The sequence below is a fragment of the Symphalangus syndactylus genome, chromosome Y (assembly GCF_028878055.3).
Source record: "Symphalangus syndactylus isolate Jambi chromosome Y, NHGRI_mSymSyn1-v2.1_pri, whole genome shotgun sequence".
Taxonomy (NCBI): Eukaryota; Metazoa; Chordata; class Mammalia; order Primates; family Hylobatidae; genus Symphalangus; species Symphalangus syndactylus.
In genome coordinates, this window is record NC_072448.2 from 23,882,706 (window position 1) to 23,896,161 (window position 13,456).

Genomic DNA, 13,456 nt, shown 5'->3' on the forward strand with positions numbered 1-13,456 from the left:
TTGCTGTATGCCCCAGGGCTAAATTTTTCAATGGCTTTTAAAAGTAGCTTGTCCTCTTGGATAGGCCTTTACTCTGGTTTTTTAAGGACTCCATCAAATTTGCTTTTTAAGCTAGCACTGCTTTGAAAGAAAGAGAAATTCTTACCCCAATACCCTAGTCCTCTAGCAGTTACTTCACATCCAGCCCTCTTGAATCCAAGGGCTGCTGGTTTTTTGAGCATATGAAGGCTTTCCATGAGCCATGAGGAATTTTTTATTTCCTTCCACTTTCTACTATAGAGTTCATTTTTCTAATTACGTTCATGTTCTTCTTAACATACATCAAGTCCTTTTAAGTCATAATCTAAAAATGGGAATTTCAGCCCTTTTGGCAATTAACTGAAAAATAAGCTTCTAAGAAGAGATTATCATTTTATTACAGAAATACCTTAAGTGGGAGTCACTATAAGGTCTTGAAGAGAAGAATACACACTTTCCCAAGGCTGCAGAGGAAAGTGACCAGTGAAACAGAGATAGGGGCTGCTCCCAGGCTAACACAGTCCCATTGGAATACAGATGAAAGGCTTGGGGGTACACAGTAAAGACCAGCTAAGGATGGAATCCCAAAGATGAACAAGTTTTCACTGTCCACCCAAATATCTACTCTGTTCTCAGATAGGTAATTGTGTTAGATGAGGCCAGTTATGTCCAGAGCTTCAAGGATGGACAAGGGCCCTTCTGTTGACTAAAGTATCTCCTCTGTTCCCAAGATGGGCCATTGCAATGAGATGGGAACAAACATAAAGACTTCTTAAGTCTGGAACCCAGGACAAATTGTGTATAGGAAAAACTCATTAAGCCTTGAACCCACCAAGCAGGGTACATGGTAAAGACTGGTTAAGTCTTGAACCCAGGACAATGAAAAATATCTCATTCAGAATGATGGTGAAAAAAAGAAATGCCTTCTAATATGGTTTGACTTTGTGTGCCCACCCAGATCTCATCTTATAACTCCCATAATTCCCATGCTTTGTGAAAGGTGCCCAGTGAGAGATGACTGAATCATGGGAGTGAGTCTTTTCAATGCTGTTCTCATGATAGTTAATGGGTCTCATGAGATCTGATGGTTTTTTAAAAACAGGACTTTCCCTGTACAAGCTCTTTTTGCCTCCTGCTGTGTCAGGCATAATTTGCTCCTCCTTGCATAATTTTGAGGATTCCTCAGCCACAGAGAACTGTAAGTCCAATTAATCTGAAAATATAAAAGCCGTTTTGGAACTGGGTAACAAGCAGACACTGCAACAGTTTGCAGGGCTCAAAAGAAGACAGGAAAATGTGGGAAAGTTTGGGACTTTCTAGAGGCTTGTTGAATGGCTTTGATCAAAATGCTGATAACCATAGGGACAATAAGATCCAGGCTGAGGTGATCTGAGATGGAAATGAGAAACTTATTGGAAACCAGAGCAAAAGTGATCCTTGTTATGTATTAGCAAAGAGACTAGCAACATTTTGCCCCTGCTGTATAGATTTGTGGTATTTTGAACTTGAGAAATAAGATTTAGGGTATCTGTCAAAATAAATTTCTAAGCAGTGAAGCTTTTGGTGTGTGACTTGGTTGCTGATAAAAGCATTCAGTTTTATGAGGTAAGAACAGCAGAAAAGTTTGAAGAATTTGTAACCTGACAATGCAATAGAAAATTCAGTCCCATTTTCTGAGAAGAAATTCAAGATAGCTGCAAAAATTTCCCTAAGTAACAATAAGCCAAATGTTAATCTACAAGACAGTGGAAATCATGTCTCTAGGGCATACCAGAAATTTTCACAGAAGCCCGTCTCATCACAGGCCTCAATGCCAGGAGTGAAAAATGCTTTCATGGGCCAGATCCAGGGTTCTTGTGCTGTGTGCAGCCTAGGGACTTGTTGCTCTGCATTTCAGCTACTCAAGTCATGGCTGAAAGGAGCCAGGGTAGAGCTCAGACCATGGCTTCAGAGGGTGCAAGCTCTGAGCCTTGGCAGCTTTCATGTGATGCTGAGCCTGTGAGTAAACAAAAGTCAAGGTTTTGGGTATGGAAGCCTCCATCCTCAGAGGATGTATGGAAATGCCTGGATGTCCAGGAAGATGTTTGCTGCAGGGCCAGGGCCCTCATGAAGAACCTCTGCTAGGGCAGTTCAAAAGGGAAATGTGGGGTTGGAGTCTCCACACAGAGTCCTTAATGGGGCACCACCTAGTGGAGCTGTGAGAAGATAGCCCCCATCCTCCAGAACCTAGAATGGTAGATCCACTGAGAGTTGGCACTGTGCACCTGGAAAAGCTGTATACACTCAATGCCAGCCCATCAAAGCTGCTGAGAAGGAGGCTATACCCTACAATGTCACAAGCACAAAGCTCCCTAAGACCATGGGAACCCCCCTCTTGCATCAGTGTGACCGGGATGTGAGACACGGAGTCAAAGGTGAACTGTTTTGGAGCTTTATGATTTGACTTCCTCATTGGATTTTGGACACGTATGGGGCCTGTAGACCATTTGTTTTGGCCAATTTATCCATTTGGAATGGCTGTGTTTATCTAATTCCTGTATGCATGTTGCATCCAGGAAGTGACTAACTTGCTTGTGATTTTACAAGCTCATAGAGCTCATAGGTAGAAAGCACTTGCCTTATACTGAATGAGACTTTGGACTGTGGACTTTTGAGTTAATGCTGAAATGACTTAAGATTTTGGGGGACTCTTAATAAGCCAGAATTAGTTTTGAATTGTGAAGATATAAGATTGTGAGGGGCCAGTGGTGGAATTATATTGATTGGCTCTGTGTTCCCACCCAAATCTCATATTGTAGCTCCCATAATTCCCATGTGTTGTGGGAAGGACCTGGTGGGAGATAGTTGAATCATTGTAGTAGGTCTTCCTGTACTGTTCTCATGATAGTGAATGGGTCTCACAAGATCTGATGGTTTTTAAAAAATGGGAGTTTCCTTGAACAAGCTATTTTTGCCTACTGCCATCCATTTCCTTCCTTGCCTTCTTTCATTATTATGAGGCTTCCCCAGCCACATGGAACTGTAAATGCAATTAAACCTTTTTTTTTTTTTGTAAATTGCCCAGTCTCAGGTATATCTTTTTCAGCAGCAGGAATACAGACTAATACATCTTCTTTTTTATTTTTCCTTTTCTTTTTTGTCTACTCTGTTCTGTCTTTGAAGATGAGTAAACACTTCTCTGGACCTCAAGACACTCCCATTGAATGCATCACCTAAAGCTGGGAAAATTTAGTTTTCCTGAACCTTATAAAAACTAGTTTTTCTTTGTGACACTGCTGGACTTACAAATATCATGGGAGGAAATTACAAAAGCCAGCCCGGAACTCAGTGCCTCAGTGTAGGAAGTCTTCAGATTAGCCTCTTTAGTCTCTGATAACTGAGAGTAGAATGAGGAGGAGAGGTTTAAGCCTGTTGGGTAAAGCAAATGACATCCTTACCTTCTAAAAGAAAGAATTCACATCCCTTTATGTTACTTAAGGGATCAATTATCATACTTCTACTGGTGCCTGGTAATGTCTAAATAGCCCATTTGTTTTGGGGGCAAAAATATGCTAAGGTTGGTGCTCATTTAATATTTACTAGACATCTGAGTTCATCTTTCTATTTGTCCTATTTCTCCTGGGGAAGCAACCTACACTTTTAACCAGTATCTTCAACCTAGACAGCCCTACCTCTAATCTCTAGAAATAGCACACACTTATTTAGACAATCCTTAGCAAAAATCTAACTAAGCAATCTCTTGAGGAAGGATAAGTTCCTACAGTATGTACACAACCTCTTTATTTGCTGCCACTTGACAAGACTTCAGGGCTGCTAGAGCTCAGAGAAAGAGAACCCAGAAGCCTGGCATGCTGGCAAAAGGCTAGAAATTCTACCAGTAAGACTTTTGGCTTTCCTCTGTATGTAAACTTGTACAAATACTTACTATATTCATTCCGTGAACAGTGTTTGACTTGCTATCTTGAAATTTCTTTTTTTTTTTTTGAGCTACATTTCTAAATTCTAAATCTTAAAAAACAGCTGCTTATTTTCTCCAAAAATACCATGTATACTTATGGCTAAGTCATAACCTTAGTAAAGACATTGGTTTTGCCCGTGAGATTACTTTTTATAAAGTTTTAAATACAAAAGTATTGGCCATTTGGCTCAGCTAAAATCTAGTTAAAAAAAAGAAAGTATTAGCTTAATTAAAAGGGGATACCTAAGCTATACCTATATTAGAGCTGAAATGTTCAGAAATATCAAGGACAGGAGTTAACTAAATGTTGCTGATGCTTTTTTTTTTCAGAATCAAAAAAACATTTGAGCTATTTACAGCTTTTAACAATTATGTGAAGTTTACTCCCTTGAAAAAAATTTTGAACACATTTTTTTCTCCATCTACTTCATTTCTTCAGGATTTGGAAACTATTTGTGAGTATTCATATGGCAATATAATCATTTTGCATAAGTGCAATAATTTTTTTTTTTTTTGAGATGGAGTCTCGCTCTGTCGCCCAGGCTGGAGTGCAGTGGTGCAATCTCAGCTCACTGCAAGCTCCGCCTCCCAGGTTCACACCATTCTCCTGCCTCAGCCTCTCCGAGTAGCTGGGACTACAGGCATCTGCCACCACACCCAGCTAATTTTTTTGTATTTTTAGTAGAGAAGGGGTTTCACCGTGGTCTCGATCTCCTGACCTCGTGATCCACCCGCCTCGGCCTCCCAAAGTACTGGGATTACAAGCGTGAGCCACCGCGCCTGGCCAATTCAATAATTTTTTTACAACAAAACACAATTGGAGAAACTGGTTGTTTTACCAAGGCTTTGACTGGAATAACATGCTTTCCTTTAAGGAATCAAGCTTGACTTATATAGCCAATAATAGAAGGTTGGGAAAAATGGCCTCATATTTTGTCTACACAGTCCTTGTACAGGGATCCTAACCTGCAGTGACCTAAAAAAACAAAAAAGTCAGTTTTTAACAGATTCAGTAGCACCAAGTTTTCCTTGGACCACAGGAGAAATCTACCCAACTCATAGGGTAGATAAATTTATGGATAAATATGAAAATAATTTTCTTGTTGCATTTTATGCAATTAATTACATTAAGTAGAATAAGACTAAAGTTTATTTTGCAAACAAACCAGTAATATTATTATTTGTTTTATTCTAACAAAAATGAGAATTAAACAGAAAAGCTTGTTTCCAGAGTTAAATGTACCTACTAGTAAATTCTAGTTTCAGCAATTATTTATAAGATTTGTCTTCATTTTACACTAACCCTGCTTATTCCTGTGAATGGACCACCAATCTCTGTCTTCAGGTCAGGAGAAAGAAAAGGGTAGGAAATGTAAGTACTGGATCTATATTCTAGTTCTTAGAACATATTGGAATCAGCTGACATCTAACACTTCTATTTCTGACATAATTAAAGTAACATCCTTGGTCTTCTGTAACTAGGAGCAGGAAGAGAAGAAAAGAAAAGGGCTTAGTAAAAGGCATGAATGCCTCAACATATTCACGTTGTGAGCTTCTTAACCAATTATATGCAAGCAAAGATGACTTAAAATATCATCCCCTAAATAATCTGCATGCAATTTGGTTTTCAGATAGCAAAAGCTCTGTCAGAAATGAAATTAAATATTCAAGGCACCCTGTAGGGTACACTTGGGACCTCAGTGCAACTAGCTCAACTCACTGCACTGACCAGAGCCCCAAAACTTGGTTAAAGAAAGAAAAGAACAATTTCTGCAGATTCCAAATATGCTCTTATGATGCTTCATACCACAGCTATCTGGAAGTAAAGCGCATATCTAACAGCTCAAGATATGCCTATTAAACATAGACTTCAAATCTTAGAGCTACTGGAGTCTGTTCATCTGCCCCATGAAGTTGCAGTAGTGCACTCTAAGGGACATTAGAAAGGCTCTGATAAAACTGAAAGGGAATATAGCCTAGCTAAATAACAAGTTAAAGAGGCAGCTATCTCAGAAAGACACCTTAATGAGGGCTTCAATTCTTTCTCTCCCCAATGAACTGCCCCTTCTCCAATACTCTAATAAACAATAGGCTGGGGAACTCAACATGAGTATAAAAAACAGGGAATGGTATAGGCTAAGAGAACTTCATCTATTTGAAGCTTCTTAATGGAAAGTTATCAAGGGCTTACCTGATTCTTGCTACCTTAGAAAGGATAGTCTAGCACAGATTTGTAAGTTAATATTCAGTGAGAAAGGATTAAACAAAACTATCCTACTGTCTTGTCAAGCCTGTGCCCTGTGTGACCTAAAATAATTCCCATAGAGTAAAGTCCCCTTCATTGATACATCCAATTTAAAGGACAAGTATATACCCTGCAGAGGACTGGCAGATTACTCCACTCAGAGCCCTGCAGCTTCAGTTATAAGTAGCTCCTGTTCTGTGTAGACACTTTTTAGAATGGGTAGAAGACTACCCCCACAAAGTTGAGAAGGGATAGGAAGTAACAAAATTCCTCTTAAAGGAACTCACTTTCTGGTTTAGTTTCTCTGAGTCATTTTAAATTGAAAATAATCCATCTTTTATTTCCCAAATAATTTTACAGGCCAGTAGGGCCTTAGGCATAAAGTGGTACCTTCATTCAGCCTGAGGAACACAATAGTTAAGAAAAGTTGAAAGAACAAATGAAAACCCTCAATGAAGTCCCCTTCATTGATATATACAATTTAAAGGAGAAGTACATTCCCTGGGTAGGACTGGCAGATTACTACAGTCAGCTCTGAGATACCAGACCTGGAAGCAATGCCTTCATCTCCAGAATACATGTGTGAGTTGCTGGAAGGTCTAAGGTTCCTCTTTAAGCAGAAGGATAAGTAACGTCTTTTCACCTTAAATTAATGAAATTCTAATATTAGAAATGTTGCTCTGATTGCTTTCACTATTTTAATTCTTAGTTGTATACCACCAGGAGTTCCAGTGGCATTTCCCTTTATAAGCAATCTCTCACTCAAAATTACTATAGGTCACCATAGTCCTGCTGCTGCTGGTTTTTGTACTCGCTCCCTTACCGGTAGTATAGAATCATCCTGATTTCCCATTATTGGAAAAAGCTTAGCAAATGCTCCAGAGCACAGGATCCCCTTATCTCAACAATTGGTGGCTATGTACTAGCTCTTCCACTACAAGGCCAGAGATTCCTTAACCACCTTAACCGAGAGACTGCACAACCACAGATGCAGAATTACACACTGCCTAACAATGAGACCCTAATCTGAGAGGAATGTTCAATTGTGGGAATAGCCGTCTTGAAAGAGTAAAGGGAGATTTATCTGACAACTACAGGAAACCTTTAATTTTTGGACATATTTTTCTAATATTGACTTTCTAAAATTTTTTATTATACTTTAATAAAAAAGTATTTAGGGTACATGTGCACAACGTGCAGGTTTGTTACATACATATACATGTGCCATGTTGGTGTGCTGCACCCATTAACTCATCATTTAACATTTGGTATATTTCCTAATGCTATCCCTCCCCTCTGACCCCATCCCACAACAGGCCCTGGTGTGTGATGTTCCCCTTCCTGTGTCCATGTGTTCCCATTGTTCAATTCTCACCTATGAGTGAGAACATGTGGTGTTGTTTTTTTGGTCCTTGTGATAGTTTGCTGAGAACGATGGTTTCAGTCTTCATCCATGTCCCTACAAAGCACATGAACTCATCATTTTTCATGGCTTCATAGTATTCCATGTTGTATATGTGCCACATTTTCTTAATCCAGTCTATCATTGTTGGACTTTTTGGTTGTTTCCAAGTTTTGCAATTGTGAATAGTGCTGCAATAAACATATGTGTGCATGTGCCTTTATAGCAGCAAGATTTATAATCCTTTGTGTATATACACAGTAATGAGATGGCTGGGTCAAATGGTATTTCTAGTTTTAGATCTCTGAGTAATTGCCACACTGAATTCCACAATATTGAACTAGTTTACCGTCCCACCAACAGTGTCAAAGTGTTCATATTTCTCCACATCCTCTCCAGCACGTGTTGTTTCCTGACTTTTTGATGATCTCTATTCTAATTTGTGTGAGATGGTATCTCATTGTAGTTTTGATTTGCATTCCTCTGGTGTCCAGTGATGATGAGCATTTTTTCATGTGTCTTTTGGCTTCATAAATGTCTTCTTTGGAATAGTTTCTGTTCATATCCTTCACCCACTTTTTGATGGAGTTACTTTTTTTCTTGTAAATTTGTTTGAGTTCCTTGTAGATTCTGGATATTAGCCTTTTGTCAGATGAGTAGGTTGCAAAAATTTTCTCCCATTCTGTAGGTTACCTGTGCACTCTGATGGTAGTTTCTTTTGCTGCACAGAGGCTCTTTAGTTTAATTAGATCCCATTTGTCAATTTTGGCTTTTGTTGCCATTGCTTTTGGTGTCTTAGATATAAAGTCCTTGCCCATGCCTATGTCCTGAATGGTATTGCCTAGGTTTTCTTCTAGGGTTTTTATGGTTTTAGGTCTAACATGTAAGTCTTCAATCCATCTTGCATTAATTTTTGTATAAGTGTAAGAAAGAGATCCAGCTTCAGCTTTCTACATATGGCTAACCAGTTTTCCCAGCACCATTCATTAAATAGGTATTCCTTTTCCCATTTCTTGTTTTTGTCAGGTTTGTCAAAGATTAGATAGTTGTAGATATGCGACATTATTTCTGAGGGCTCTGTTCTGTTCCATTGGTCTATATCTCTGTTTTGGTACCAGAACCATGCTGTTTTGGTTACTGTAGGCTTGTAGTATAGTTTGAAGTCAGGTAGCGTGATGCCTCCCACTTTGTTCTTTTGGCTCAGGATTGACTTGGCAAAGCAGGCTCTTTTTTGGTTCCATATGAATTTTAAAGTATTATTTCCAATTCTGTGAAGAAAGTCATTGGTAGCTTGATGGAGATGGCATTGAATCTATAAGTTACTTTGGGCAGTATGGCCATTTTCACGATATTGATTCTTCCTATCCATGAGCATGGAATGTTCTTCCATTTGTATCCTCTTTTATTTCATTGAGCAGTAGTTTGTGGTTCTCCTTGAAGAGGTCTTTCACATCCCTTGTAAGTTGGATTCCTAGGTATTTTATTCTCTTTGAAGCAATTGTGAATGGGAGTTCACTCATGATTTGGCTCTCTGTTTGTCTGTTATCAGGGTATAAAAATGCTTGTGATTTTTGCATGTTGATTTTATATCCCTGAGACTTTGCTGAAGTTGCCTATCAGCTTAAGGAGATTTTGGGCTGTGATGATGCAGTTTTCTAGATATACAATCATGTCATCTGCAAACAGAAACAATTTGACTTCCTCTTTTCCTAACTGAATACCCTTTATTTCCTTCTCCTGCCTGATTACCCTGGCCAAAACTTCCAACACTATATTGAATAGGAGTGGTGAGAGAAGGCATCCCTGTCTTGTGTCAGTTTTCAAAGGGAATGCTTCCAGTTTTTGCCCATTTAGTATGATATTTGCTATGGGTCTGTCACAGATAGCTCTAATTATTTTGAGATATGTCCCATCACTACCCAATTCATTGAGAGTTTTTCACATGAAGGGTTGTTGAATTTTGGGAAAGGCCTTTTCTGCATCTATTCAGATAATCCTGTGGTTTTTTTTTGTTGGTTCTTTTTATATGATGGATTGTGTTTATTGATTTGTGTATGTTGAACGAGACTTGCATCCCAGGGATGAAGCCCACTTGATCATGGTGGACAAGCTTTTTGATATGCTGCTGGATTCAGTTTGCCAGTATTTTACTGAGGATTTTTACATTGATGTTCATCAGGGATATTGGTCTAAAATTCTCTTTTTTTGTTGTGTCTCTGCCAGGCTTTGGTATAAGGATAATGCTTGCCTTATAAAGTGAGTTAGGGAGGTTTTCCTCTTTTTCTATTGATTGGAATAGTTTAGAAGGAATGGTACCAGCTCCTCCTTGTACCTCTGGTAGAATTCGGCTGTGAATCCATATGGACCTGGAATTTTTTTGGTTGGTAGGCTATTGATTATTGCCTCAATTTCAGAGCCTGTTATTGGTCTATTCAGAGATTCAACTTCTTCCTGCTTTAGTCTTGGGAGGGCGTTTGTGTCGAGGAATTTATCCATTTCTTCTAGATTTTCTAGTTTATTTGTGTAGAGATGTTTATAGTATTCTCTGATGGTAGTTTGTATTTCTGTGGGATCAATGGTGATATCCTGTTTATCATTGTTTTGTTGTGTCTAATTGATTCTCTCTCTTTTATTCTTTATTAGTCTTGCTAGAAGTCTGTCAATTTTGCTGATCTTGTCCAAAAACCGGCTCCTGGATTCAGTGATTTTTTTGAAGTGCTCTTTGTGTCTCTATTTCCTTCAGTTCTACTCTGATCTTAGTTACTTCTTGCCTTCTGCTAGCTTTTGAATGTGTTTGCTCTTCCTTCTCTATTTTAATTGTGTTGTTAGGGTGTCAATTTTAGATCTTTAATGCTTTCTCTTGTGGGCATTTAGTGCTATAAATTTCTCTCTACACACTGCTTTGAATGTGCCCCAGAGATTCTGATATGTTTTGTCTTTGTTCTTGTTGGTTTCAAAGAACTTTTTTATTTCCGCCTTCATTTTGTAATGTACCCAGTAGTCATTCAGGAGCAGGTTGTTCAGTTTCCATGTAATTGAGCAGTTCTGAGTGAGTTTATTAATCCTGAGTTCTAGTTTGATTGCACTGTGGTCTAAGAGACAGTTTGTTACAATTTCTATTCTTTTACATTTGTTGAGGAGAGCTTTACTTCCAACTACGTGGTCAATTTTGGAATAGGTGTGGTGTGGTGCTGAAAAGAAAATATATTCTGTTGATTTGGGGTGGAGAGTTCTGTAGATGTCTATTAGGTCCCCTTGGTGCAGAGCTGAGTTCAATTCGTGGATATCCTTGTTAACTTTCTGTCTCATTGATCTGTCTAATATTGACAGTGGGGTGTTAAAGTCTCCCATCATTATTGTGTGGGAGTCTAAGTCTCTTTGTAGTTCCCTGAGGACTTCTTTACAAATCTGGGTGCTCCTGTATTGGGTGCATATATATTTAGGATACTTAGCTCTTCTTGTTGAATTGATCCCTTTACCTTTATGTAATGATCTTCTTTGTCTCTTTTGATCTTATTTCATTTAAAGTCTTTTTTATCAGAGACTAGTATTGCAACCCCTGCCTTGTTTTGTTTTCCATTGGTAGATTGGTAGATCTTCCTCCATCGCTTTATTTTGAGTCTATGTTTGTCTCTGCACATGAGATGGGTTTCCTGAATACAGCACACTGATGGCTCTGGACTCTTTATCCAATTTGCCAGTCTGTGTCTTTTAATTGGAGCATTTAGCTTATTAACATTCAAGTTTAATATTGTTATGTATGAACTTGATCCCGTCATTATGATGTTAGCTGGTTATTTTGCTCGTTAGTTTATGCAGTTTCTTCCTAGCCTCGACGGTCTTTACAACTTGGCATGTTTCTGCAGTGGCTGGTGCCAGTTGTTCCTTTCTATGTTTAGTGTTTCCTTCATGGGGTCTTGTATGGCAGGCCTCGAGGTGACAAAATCTGTCAGCATTTGCTTCTCTGTAAAGTATTTTAATTCTCCTTCACTTACCAATCTTAGTTTGGCTGGATATGAAATTCTGGGTTGAAAATTCTTTTGTTTAAGAATGGTGAATATTGATCTCCACTCTCTTCTGGCTTGCAGAGTTTCTGCCCACAGATCTGCTTTTAGTCTGTGGGGCTTCCCTTTGTGGGTAACCCGACCTTTCTCTCTGGTTGCCCTTAACATTTTTTCCTTCATTTCAACTTTGGTGAATCTGACAATTATGTACCTTGGAGTTGCTTTTCTTGAGGAGTATCTTTGTGGCGTTCTCTGTATTTCCTGTATTTGAATATTGGCCTGCCTTGCTAGATTGGGGAAGTTCTCCTGGATAATAACCTGCAGAGTGTTTTCCAACTTGGTTCCATTCTCCCTGTCACTTTCAGATACACTAATCAGATGCAGATTTGGTCTTCACATAGTCCCATATTTCTTGGAGGCTTTGTTCATTTCTTTTTATTCTTTCTTCTCTAAACTTCTCTTCTTGCTTCTCTAAACTTCTCTTCTTGCTTCATTTCATTCATTTGATCTTCAATCACTGATACCCTTTCTTCCAGTTGATCAAATCAGCTACTGAGGCTTGCACATTAATCTGATAGTTCTCATGCCATGGCTTTCAGCTCCATCAGGTCCTTTAAGGACTTCTCTCCATTGGTTATTATAGTTAGCTATTCATCTATTTTTTTTCAAGATTTTTAACTTCTTTGTCATGAGATCTGACTTCCTCCTTTAACTCATAGTGGTTTGATCTTCTGAAGCCTTCTTCTCTCAACTTGTCAAAGTCATTCTCCATCCAGGTTTGTTCTACTGATGATGAGTAGCTGCATTCCTTTGGAGTAGGAAAGGCACTCTAATTTTTAGAGTTCCCAGTTTTTCTTCTCTGTTTTTTCCCCATCTTGGTGGTTTTATCTGCCTTTGGTCTTTGATGATGGTGACGTACAGACGGGGTTTTGGTGTGGATGTCCTTTCTGTTTGTTAGTTTTCCTTCTGACAGTCAGGACCCTCAGCTGCAAGTCTATTGGAGTTTCCCAGAGGTCCACTCCAGACCCTCTTTGCCTGGGTATCAGCAGGGGAGGCTGCAGAACAGCGGATATTGGTGAATAGCAAATGTTGCTGCCTGATTGTTCCCCTGGAAGTTTTGTCTCAGAGGAGTACCTGGTCATGTGAGGCGCCCAACTGCCCCTACTGGTGGGTGCCTCCCAGTTAGGCTACTCAGCGTTCAGGGACCCACTTGAGGAGGCAGCCTCTCTTTGTTCAGATCTCCAGCTGCATGTTGGAGAATCACTACTCTCTTCAAAGCTGTCAGACAGGGACATTCAAGTCTGCAGAGTTTTCTGCTGCCTTTTGTTTGGCTATGCCCTGCCCCCAGAGGTGCAGTCTACAGAGGCAAGCAGGCCTCCTTGAGCTGCAGTGGGCTCCATCTAGTTTGAGGTTTCCAGCCTCTTTGTTTACCTACTCAAGCTTCAAAAATGGTGGTCACCACTCCCCCATCCTCACTGCCACCTTGCAGTTTGATCTCAGACTGTTGTGTTAACAATGAGTGAGCATAGGACCCTCTCAGCCAGGTGCAGGATATAATCTCCTGGTGTGCCATTTACTAAGACCATTAGGAAAGTGCAGTATTAGGGCAGGAGTGACCTGATTTTCCTGGTGCTGTCTGTCACCCCTTTCTTTGACTATGAAAGGGAATTCCCTGACTCTTTGCACTTTTTGGTGAGGACTTACCCTGCTTCATCTCATGCTCAGAGTGCTACATTCACTGTCCTGCGCCTACTGTCTGATACTCCCCATTGAGATGAACCCAGTACCTCATTTGGAAATGCAGAAATCACCCATCTTCTGTGTCGCTC